We start from the raw sequence: 12,276 nt of genomic DNA, 5'->3' as shown, positions 1-12,276 counted from the left end.
AAAAGGAGTGGGACAACATTCCAAAGGCCACAATCAACAGCCTGATCAACTCTATGCAAAGGACATGTGTCGCGCTGCATGAGGCAAATGGTGGTCACACCAGGTACTGACTGGTTTTCTGATCCATAGATTACGGCCTAATGAATTTATTTCAATTGAATGGTTTCCTTATATGAATAGTAACTCAGTAAAAGCTTTGAAATTGTTGCATGTTGCATTCATATTTTTGCTCAGTGTACGAATGAGGAATATTGTCTTAGTGATTTGATTACATTCATTACAAAGTTGTGGTCACAGTTGAAACAAGCCGTCATGGTGATCTGATACAGAACATAAATCCTCTATATGTAAATACTGCAGTAATTACTTAAGTTTTGCAGAGTTAAAGACGTTTTCCTGCTTGGTTGTGTGGTGTTGTGAGCCTACTGTGCTGACAGCCCCCTGAGGGTCTAAACCAGATGGTTATTTCCAGCCCCCTGATTGGCTAAACCAGATGGTTATTTCCAGAGAAGCTGTGTGACACGGTACTAATGCGTGACCATCACACCCTTGTCTTGTCAGGCCACTATGAATCAACACATTGTAGCCAATTAGTCATAAGCACATGGACATCATTTAAAAAAACAAAACAAATATATATATATATATAAAAAATGAGTAAATATTCAAGTAATAAAACGTCGTCTAGTAATGTCGTTTTTTGGTTGGTGTGATCAAAAGGAAAAACTCATTGAAGAGACAGGGTGTATTGAGCAAGATACAGGGTGTATTGAGCAAGAGACAGGGTGTATTGAGCAAGAGACAGGGTGTATTGAGCAAGAGACAGGGTGTATTGAGCAAGAGACAGGGTGTATTGAGAAAGAGACAGGGTGTATTGAGCAAGAGACAGGGTGTATTGAGCAAGAGACAGGGTGTATTGAGAAAGAGACAGGGTGTATTGAGCAAGAGACAGGGTGTATTGAGAAAGAGACAGGGTGTATTGAGCAAGAGACAGGGTGTATTGAGCAAGAGACAAGGTGTATTGAGCAAGAGACAGGGTGTATTGAGAAAGAGACAGGGTGTATTGAGCAGGAGACAGGGTGTATTGAGCAAGAGACAGGGTGTATAGATTTTTTTTTTTAAACAAGTAAACAACTAAATGCCATCATAATATTGTAATAAAATGTCAGCTTAACTGTTTGCTTCGTGTGACAAAGAGTGAGATTAAGGAGAGATACGCTGGCTATAACTACATTTACGTCGTTTAGCAGACGCTCTTATCCAGAGCGACTTACAAATTGGCCATAAGTATGCCAATACAACCACCATCACCACAAGCATCCATAAAAACACATTATATCATTTATCCACACCACTGTGGTCCCATCAAATTTTTACTTAGACGTACTTAAAACTCTCTTTCTATGGCTTTGAACGTACTTGATGATGTGGATGGAATGAGTGCTTGTAAATTCGCTAGGACAAAAATGTGTGCATAGTTACACAACAGGAGAGAGAGCGAGGCATGATTTAACTGGCCCACCTGCGGCCCGGCCAAGTCTTATAGAGACAATATAACGAGTCATACAGAGAGACGAGCTGTTGTTGTACTTGAAAGCTTCCTTAAGTATTTATGAAGCTTTATTTAGACAGCAAGGAATGAGATGGGGGAGAACAGTCGACTGGGAGTGTTACCACTGGACCCCATGCTCTTAAAGACAATCAAAAGCATAATCAATTATAGCTAGGTATAGTACATCTAAGCCACCAAAAATAAAAAATAAAATATTGTGATTTTGAGTAGATTTTATTTAGTTGAGATATTTTATTAGAATGAATTGCAGTGACGATACACCAAGCACAAATACAACCTCTTCATCCCATAGTAACACCGACACATGAAATAAAAATAAAAAAACATGAACATTGTTCAAGCTGATTTTGTTGGGTAATCTGACTGTGACATACAAGCTTCAAGGCGTATCAATTTTTTGTTTATATTGAAGAATAACTCTCCTGAGATCAAATCAAATCAAATGTTATTTGTCACATGAGCCGAATGCAACAGGTGTGTAGACCTTACCGTGAAATGCTTCCTTACAAGCCCTTAACCAACAATGCAGTTCGAGAAATAGAGTAAAGAAAATATTAACAAAATAATCAAAAGTAAAAAATTAAGTATAAAATAAAAAGTAACACAATAAAATAACAATAACGAGGCTATATACAGGGGGTACCGGTACCGAGATAATGTGCGGGGGTACAGGGTAGTCAAGGTAATTTGTACATGTAGGTAGGGGTAAAGTGACTATGCATTGATAATAAACAGTGAGTAGCAGCAGTGTAAAAACAAAGAAGGGGGGGGGGGTTGGGGGGGGTTGGGGGGGGGGGGGGGGGGGGGTCAATGTAAATAGTCTGGGTAGCCATTTGATTAATTGTTCAGCAGTCTTATGGCTTAGGGGTAGAAGCTGTTAAGGAGCCTTTTGGACCTAGACTTGGCACTCCGGTACCGTTTGCCGTGCGGTAGCAGAGAGAACAGTCTATGACTAGGGTGACTGGAGTCTATGACCATTTTTTGGGCCTTCCTCTGACACCGCCTGGTATAGAGGTCCTGGATGGCAGGAAGCTTGGCCCCAGTGATGTACTGGGTCATATGCACTACCCTCTGTGGCGCCTTATGGTCGGATGCCGAGCAGTTGCCATACCAGGCGGTGATGCAACCGGTCAGGATGCTCTTGATGGTGCAGCTGTATAACTTATTGAGGATCTGGGGACCCATGCCAAATCTTTTCAGTCTCCTGAGGGAGAAAAGGCGTTGTCGTGCCCTCTTCACGACTTTCTTGGTGTATTTGGACCATGATAGTTTGTTGGCGATGTGGACACCAAGAAATTAGAAAATCTTGACCTGCTTCACTACAGCCCCATCGATGTGAATTGGGGCGTGTTCGGCCCTCTTTTCCTGTAGTCCACGATCATCTCCATTGTTTTGCTCACTTTGAGGGAGAGGTTGTTGTCCTGGCACCACACTGCCAGGTCTCTGACCTCCTCCCTAAAGACTGTCTCATCGTTGTCGGTGATCAGGCCTACCACCGTTGTGTCGTCAGTAAATTTAATGATGGTGTTGGAGTCGTGCTTGGCCACGCAGTTGAGGGTGAACAGGGAGTACAGGAGGGGACTAAGCACGCACCCGAGGGGCCCCGTGTTGAGGATCAGCGTGGTAGACGTGTTGTTGCCTACCCTTTATCACCTGGGGGCGGCCCGTCAGGAAGTCCAGGATCCAGTTGCAGAGGGAGGTGTTTAGTCCCAGGGTCCTTAGCTTCAACACTATGGTGTTGAACGCTGAGCTGTAGTCAGTTTATAGCATTCTCACATAGGTGTTCCTTTTGTCCAGGTGGGAAAGGGCAGTGTGGAGTGCGATTGAGATTGCGTCATCTGTGGATCTGTCGGTATGCGAATTGGAGTGGGTCTAGGGTTTTTCGGGGATGATGGTGTTGATGTGAGCCATGACAAGCCTTTCAAAGCACTTCATGGTTACCGATGTGAGTGCTACGGGGCGGTAGTCATTTAGGCAGGTTACCTTCGCTTTCTTGGGCACAGGGACTATGATAGTCTGCTTGAAACATTTAGGTATTACAGACTCGGTCAGGGAGAGGTTGAAAATGTCAGTGAAGACACATGCCAGTTGGTCCGCGCATGCTCTGAGTACACGTCCTGGTAATCCGTCTGGCCCCGCGGCCTTGTGAATGTTGGCCTGTTTAAAGGTCTTGCTCACATCGGCTACAGAGAGCGTGATCACACAGTCGTCCAGAACAGCTGGTGCTCTCATGCATGCTTCAGTGTTGCTTGCCTCGAAGTGAGCATAAAAGGCATTTAGCCCGTCTGGTAGGCTTGCGTCACTGGGCAGCTCATGGCTGGGTTTCCCTTTGTAGTCCATAATAGCTTGCAAGCCCTGCTACATCCGACGAGCGTCAGAGCCAGTGTAGTAGGATTCAATCTTAGTCCTGTATTGACGCTTTGCCTGTTTGATGGTTCGTCTGAGGGCATAGCGGGAGTGTCCGGATTAGTGTCCCGCTCCTTGAAAGCGGCAGCTCTAGCCTTTAGCTCGGTGCAGATGTTGCCTGTAATCCATGGCTTCTGGTTGGGGTACGTACGGTCACTGTGGGGACGACGTCGTCGATGCACTTATTGATGAAGCCAGTGACGGAGGTGGTATACTCCTCAATGCCATTGGATGAATCCCGGAACATATTCCAGTCTGTGCTAGCAAAACAGTCCTGTAGCATAGCATCCGCGTCATCTGACCACTTCCATATTGAGTGAGTCACTGGTACTTCCTGCTTTAGTTTTTGCTTGTACGCAGGAATCAGGAGGATAGAATTATGGTAAGATTTACCAAATGGAGGGCGAGGGAGAACTTTGTATGCGTTTCTGTTTGTGGAGTAAAGGAGGTCTAGAGTTTTTTTTCCTCTGGATGCACATGTGACATGCTGGTAGAAATTAGGTCAAATTGATTTAAGTTTCCCTGCATTAAAGTCCCCGGCCAGTAGGAGCGCCGCTTCTGGATGAGCGTTTTCCTGTTTACTTTTGGCCTTATACAGCTCGTTGAGTGCGGTCTTAGTGCCAGCATCGGTTTGTGGTGGTAGATAGACAGCTACGAAAAATATAGATGAAAACTCTCTTGGTAAATAGTGTGGTCTACAGCTTATCATGAGATACTCTACCTCAGGCGAGCAAAACCTTGAGACTTCCTTAATATTAGACATCGCGCACCAGCTGTTATTGACAAATATACACATACCCCCACCCCTCGTCTTACCGGACGTAGCAGTTCTGTCCTGCCGATACACGGAAAACCCAGCCAACTGTATATTATTGTGTTCCCTTATAATACACACATAGCTGTTGATAATCTCCATTTCAACTCAACTGAAGCTCTCTAAAGCTAGAGTAAAGAGCACATAAACACCATGTGAATGTGTCATAGGTTATATCCTGTTGACACTCGGCAGTCAGAAGGAAATGAATCAGGTTCAGTCAAATCCTTGTATACCTCGTACTGTAGCCCAAATAACTACACCCACCTCAGATCCACACCTGCATTCTCAGCCAATCAGACGTCTGTTTTCACATTCCAATAACTTGGGTTACAACTGATCTTCTTTGATGCTGCTGTCGTTGGTTTTAGTGAAACACTTTATCAGGTTTGTCCTCCGATGTAGGATCTGCGGTGGCAGAACTCAAGGCGTCGGGTTATCATTAGGCAGCATTTTCAGAGGCATTTCAGAGGCCAAAGAAACATCCTGTGGAGGACCGCAGGGATATATTTTTATATTTTTTATTTTAGTCATTTAGCAGACGCTCTTATCCAGAGCGACTTACATGAGCAATTAGGGTTAAGTGCCTTGCTTAAGGGCACATCGACAGATTTTTCACCTAGTCGGCTCGGGGATTAGAACCAGAGACCTTTCGGTTACTGGCACAACGCTCTTACCCACTAAGCTACCTGCCGCCCTACATACATTTTAGGGGCCTCTCTTATATACGTTAATGATATGCCAGACACAATAAAGTGTAAACTCCTGCTTTATGCTGATGCCATTTACAGTTTACATAGAGGAGACCCTGGGTAAGGAATTGCATTTTGTTATAGGTTGGTTGACTGACAACAAATTGTCGCTACATTTGGGAAAAACTTAATCGATTTTGTTTGTAGCCAAATGAAGATTGCTTAGGGCTGACAAGATAAAGGTCAACTGTGCAGGCAAGGAGATTGAATCTAAAACAAGTGTAACTTATCTTGGTGTGGCCCTACAGTGAGGGAAAAAAGTATTTGATCCCCTGCTGAATTTGTACGTTTGCCCACTGACAAAGAACATGATCAGTCTATAATTTTAATGGTAGGTTTATTTGAACAGTGAGAGACAGAATAACAACAACAAAAATCCAGAAAAATGCATGTCAAAAATGTTATAAATTGATTTGCATTTTAAGTATTTTAAGTATTTGACCCCCTCTCAATCAGAAAGATTTCTGGCTCCCAGGTGTCTTTTATACAGGTAACGAGCTGAGATTAGGAGCACACTCTTAAAGGGAGAAGCAATCAATCAGGTCCACAGAAGCAATCAATCAATCAGAATCCAAACTCTCCACCATGGCCAAGACCAAAGAACTCTCCAAGGATGTCAGGGACAAGATTGTAGACCTACACAAGGCTGGAATGGGCTACAAGACCATCGCCAAGCAGCTTGGTGAGAAGGTGACAACAGTTGGTGCGATTATTCGCAAATGGAAGAAACACAAAATAACTGTCAATCTCCCTCAGCCTGGGGCTCCATGCAAGATCTCACCTCCTGGAGTTGCAATGATCATGAGAACGGTGAGGAATCAGCACAGAACTACACGGGAGGATCTTGTCAATTATCTCAAGGCAACTGGGACCATAGTCACCAAGAAAACAATTGGTAACACACTACGCCGTGAAGGACTGAAATCCTGCAGCGCCCGCAAGGTCCCCCTGCTCAAGAAAGCACATATACAGGGCCGTCTGAAGTTTGCCAATGAACATCTGAATGATTCAGAGGAGAACTGGGTGAAAGTGTTGTGGTCAGATGAGACCAAAATGGAGCTCTTTGGCATCAACTCAACTCGCCGTGTTTGGAGGAGGAGGAATGCTGCCTATGACCCCAAGAACACCATCCCCACCGTCAAACATGGAGGTGGAAACATTATGCTTTGGGGGTGTTTTTCTGCTAAGGGGACAGGACAAGTTTACCGCATCAAAGGGACGATGGACGGGGCCATGTACCGTCAAATCTTGGGCGAGAACCTCCTTTCCTCAGCCAGTGCATTGAAAATGGGTCGTGGATGGATATTCCAGCATGACAATGACCCAAAACACACGGCCAAGGCAACAAAGGAGTGGCTCAAGAAGAAGCACATTAAGGTCCTGGAGTGGCCTAGCCAGTCTCCAGACCTTAATCCCATAGAAAATCTGTGGAGGGAGCTGAAGGTTCGAGTTGCCAAACGTCAGCCTCAAAACCTTAATGACTTGGAGAAGATCTGCAAAGAGGAGTGGGACAAAATCCCTCCTGAGATGTGTGCAAACCTGGTGGCCAACTACAAGAAACATCTGACCTCTGTGATTGCCAACAAGGGTTTTGCCACCAAGTACTAAGTCATGTTTTGCAGAGGAGTCAAATACTTATTTCCCTCATAAAAATGCAAATCAATTCATAACATTTTTGACATGCGTTTTTCTGGATTTTTTTGTTGTTGTTATTCTGTCTCTCTCTGTTCAAATAAACCTACCATTAAAATTATAGACTGATCATTTCTTTGTCAGCAGGGCAAACGTACAAAATCAGCAGGGGATCAAATACTTATTTCCCTCACTGTAGATCAATCCCTTTCTGGAGACCTGATTGTTGATAAAAAATCCTTTCCAACTAATTTTTAAATATCGGAACACTAGATATTTTAACATAAAAGTTAAGAGATTATTTGTGTCAACCTTGATTCAGTGTCATTTTGATTATGCATGCTCTGCTTGGTATAGTTGGCTATCAAAAAAGCTGAAAAAGAGAAAGCAGGTCATGCAAAATAACGTTATAATAATATGCCATTTAGCAGACGCTTTTATCCAAAGCGACTTACAGTCATGCGTGCATACATTTTTGTGTATGGGTGGTCCCGGGGATCGAACCCACTACCTTGGCGTTACAAGCGCCGTGCTCTACCAGCTGAGCTACAGAGGACCACAACCATGGCACCCTGAGTAGCATAATGTATCATGTATCATGTATATAGTGAATGCCCCCCCTAGTACCCACATAGGGGTACAGGAGTTCCGGGAGGTAGGGCTTGTTGCCTTTGGAGTCCAGAGTGGACCAACTTAAAACGTAATTACATTTGACATTTTAGTCATTTAGCAGACGCTCTTATCCAGAGCGACTTACAGTTAGTGAGTGCATACATTTTTCACACTTAATCATATGTGCGACACCTTAAATGATCGTGCCCCAAGGTTATATGAAAAACCACACTGATATGGTCTATAACCAACACAGTTACAATAGCAGAGCTAGTGTTACGTCTTGTAAAATCCCAAGAGTAAAACAATATTGCGAGGAGCACGTTTTTCTATACAGGCATTTGTCTCTGGAATAGCCTCCCCTTGGAGATCAAGCAAAGGGAAAAAGTAGAAATAGCTTTAAAAAGCAGGCCAAGGATTTCATCAGGACGAGATAGTCTAAGCAAGAGAAACCTCTCCACTGCCCCCTACTGCTGGTCAGGTGTATTTATTTGAATGATAGGTATGATGTGCAATCAATAGATTGTTTTAATGTGAAATTAACATGGTTGATTTTCAATTCAACTGTACAGTTAGAACAGACCAGACCAGTTGTGTTTTCATCAAGCACCGATTAGCCGTTGCTGTGTAAAATTCTATTTGATGAGTTATTAGATCATGGTTGCCGTTGTAATTATATAGCCATTACATGGTATGAGGCCCATTTAATGCACCCACTCTGGGAAGCTTTTTTCGTTAGAGAATCTTTTATCGATGTTGAATTACAGTGGCAAACATCTAGGCTTTGAACTGAGAAGCCCCAAAGGCAGTGAGAGCCACAGTGTCTTGGGTCACAATAACACACAATGACTCACTTTGTATGGATAAACAGTAACCCCTGACCCCGGGCATCACTATGGAGATGCAAAAGAGTCCCTGTAAATGTAGTCCCAAGCCAGACTCACAAAACACACACCAATGTGAATCATGGCAAAACAAGGAAAGTATCAATGCTTTGAGGAATTCTCGCATTTATGTTGAGGATTCCTTGTTAAGATATTTTTAAAGAGTTGTTAAGTTGAATGAATGTAATATATTTAATATAATAATAATAATAATTTATTAAATATATATGCCACTTCCCAGATGCTTTTATCCCAAGCCACTGCCAGTACAGTGTTGAGCATGTGATCCCTGATGGTAAGGTGCTGTTGTAAAAACCTGATGGTAAGGTGCTGTTGTAAAAACCTGATGGTAAGGTGCTGTTGTAAAAACCTGATGGTAAGGTGCTGTTGTAAAAACCTGATGGTAAGGTAATGTTGTAAAAACCTGATGGTAAGGTGCTGTTTTAAGAACCTGATGGTAAGGTGCTGTTGTAAAAACCTGATGGTAAGGTGCTGTTGTAAAAACCTGATGGTAAGGTAATGTTGTAAGAACCTGATGGTAAGGTAATGTTGTAAGAACCTGATGGTAAGGTGCTGTTTTAAGAACCTGATGGTAAGGTGCTGTTGTAAGAACCTGATGGTAAGGTGCTGTTGTAAAAACCTGATGGTAAGGTAATGTTGTAAGAACCTGATGGTAAGGTGCTGTTGTAAGAACCTGATGGTAAGGTGCTGTTGTAAGAACCTGATGGTAAGGTGCTGTTGTGAAAACCTGATGGTAAGGTGCTGTTGTAAGAACCTGATGGTAAGGTGCTGTTTTAAGAACCTGATGGTAAGGTGCTGTTGTAAGAACCTGATGGTAAGGTGCTGTTGTAAAAACCTGATGGTAAGGTAATGTTGTAAGAACCTGATGGTAAAGTGCTGTTGTAAAAACCTGATGGTAAGGTGCTGTTGTAAGAGCCTGATGGTAAGGTGCTGTTGTAAGAGCCTGATGGTAAGGTGCTGTTGTAAGAACCTGATGGTAAGGTGCTGTTGTAAGAACCTGATGGTAAGGTAATGTTGTAAAAACCTGATGGTAAGGTGCTGTTGTAAGAGCCTGATGGTAAGGTGCTGTTGTAAGAGCCTGATGGTAAGGTGCTGTTGTAAGAACCTGATGGTAAGGTGCTGTTTTAAGAACCTGATGGTAAGGTAATGTTGTAAAAACCTGATGGTAAGGTGCTGTTGTAAGAACCTGATGGTAAGGTGCTGTTGTAAAAACCTGATGGTAAGGTAATGTTGTAAAAACCTGATGGTAAGGTGCTGTTGTAAGAACCTGATGGTAAGGTGCTGTTGTAAAAACCTGATGGTAAGGTGCTGTTGTAAGAACCTGATGGTAAGGTGCTGTTGTAAGAACCTGATGGTAAGGTAATGTTGTAAGAACCTGATGGTAAGGTGCTGTTGTAAGAACCTGATGGTAAGGTGCTGTTGTAAGAACCTGATGGTAAGGTAATGTTGTAAAAACCTGATGGTAAGGTGCTGTTGTAAGAACCTGATGGTAAGGTGCTGTTGTAAAAACCTGATGGTAAGGTGCTGTTGTAAAAGCAAGGTGCCATCATACTTTAATCTGTCTAATAGTCTTCCTAGAGAGCTGAAAGGTTCATCATTGGCACAGAAGAGAATCATCAACACTAATGTCCTCAAACACTAATGTCTTCACAACACTAATGTCCTCACAACACTAATGTCTTCACAACACTAATATCCTCACAACACTAATGTCCTCACAACACTAATGTCCTCACAACACTAATGTCCTCACAACACTAATATCCTCACAACACTAATGTCCTCACAACACTAATGTCCTCACAACACTAATATCCTCACAACACTAATGTCCTCACAACACTAATGTCTTCACAACACTAATGTCCTCACAACACTAATGTCGTCACAGCACTAATGTCCTCACAACACTAATATCCTCACAACACTAATATCCTCACAACACTAATGTCCTCACAACACTAATGTCTTCACAACACTAATGTCCTCACAACACTAATGTCGTCACAGCACTAATGTCCTCACAGCACTAATATCTTCACAGCACTAATGTCCTCACAACACTAATGTCCTCACAGCACTAATGTCCTCACAACACTAATGTCCTCACAACCCTAATGTCCTCACAACACTAATGTCCTCACAACACTAATGTCTTCACAACACTAATGTCCTCACAACACTAATGTCCTCACAACACTAATGTCCTCACAACACTAATGTCCTCACAACACTAATGTCCTCACAACCCTAATATCCTCACAACACTAATGTCCTCACAACACTAATGTCTTCACAACACTAATGTCCTCACAACACTAATGTCCTCACAACACTAATGTCCTCACAACACTAATGTCCTCACAACACTAATGTCCTCACAACACGAATGTCTTCACAACACTAATGTCCTCACAACCCTAATATCCTCACAACACTAATGTCCTCACAACACTAATGTCCTCACAACACTAATGTCCTCACAACACTAATGTCCTCACAACACTAATGTCCTCACAACACTAATATCCTCACAACACTAATGTCCTCACAACACTAACGTCCTCACAACACTAATGTCCTCACAACACTAATGTCCTCACAACCCTAATATCCTCACAACACGAATGTCCTCACAACACTAATGTCCTCACAACACTAATGTCTTCACAACACTAATGTCCTCACAACACTAATGTCCTCACAACACTAATGTCCTCACAACACTAATGTCCTCACAACAATAATGGCCTCACAACACTAATGTCCTCACAACACTAATGTCCTCACAACACTAGAGGGAACAGCCCTTGAGGTCCTCCTTTCATCCCTTCCTCTGGCCACACCCCATTTCATTCTCTAACCAGAGGCTGTGTTTCCTTGTCCTGTCCTCTATCAGTGACATGTGGGGACGTGGGAATGTATGATGGGAAAATGTGAGACGTTAGGACAGTGGTGTTGATTAGTATCAAACTGTAGAAGAGCTTTTCTTAATTGTGTGAAACCCCAATACCTCATGACTAAAGAGACTGTAGGCCCATTTGGATTGTAATCTAAATCTCCTAAAGCTCTGTGGTCTGGTCTTCAAACTGGGCTCTGTTCATCCGTGGGGATGTGGGCTGTGAGGACACACTGTGTTGATTATTCATTGTGAATCTTAACGAAAGAGTAGATATTATGAGCTTCTTATTGTGTGGCATATGACTCAGCAGACTGAAGAAACAGACTCGGTTAGAGACGTGTAGATCTCAGCCTCTCCGGAGGCTGTATTTCTGCTCTGAAAAACACCTTTTGCGCTACATAGATATGGGGTTGTGTCCCAAATGGTACCCTATTTACTTTTACGGTGCATTACTCTTGACCAGGGCCCTTAGTTCTCTGGTCGAAAGTAGCGAACTGTAGAGGGGGGGGGGGTAGGGTGCCAATTGGGGGAACAGACACGCCCTGCTTAGCCACAGCCGGTCGGTACAGTGAAGCAAGGCCAGAGTGTTTCTCTGGCTTGTGAGAGACGTCCTGGTGAGACGTTACGCAATCTGTGAACATGGTAGGACAAATCAGAGCTGTATATACACAGTGGGCTCC

This window comes from Coregonus lavaretus, assembly GCF_964263955.1.
Source record: "Coregonus lavaretus genome assembly, chromosome: 32".
Classification (NCBI taxonomy): domain Eukaryota; kingdom Metazoa; phylum Chordata; class Actinopteri; order Salmoniformes; family Salmonidae; genus Coregonus; species Coregonus lavaretus.
The sequence above is the reverse complement of the archived record's forward strand: the minus strand, read 5'-3'. Positions refer to the sequence as shown.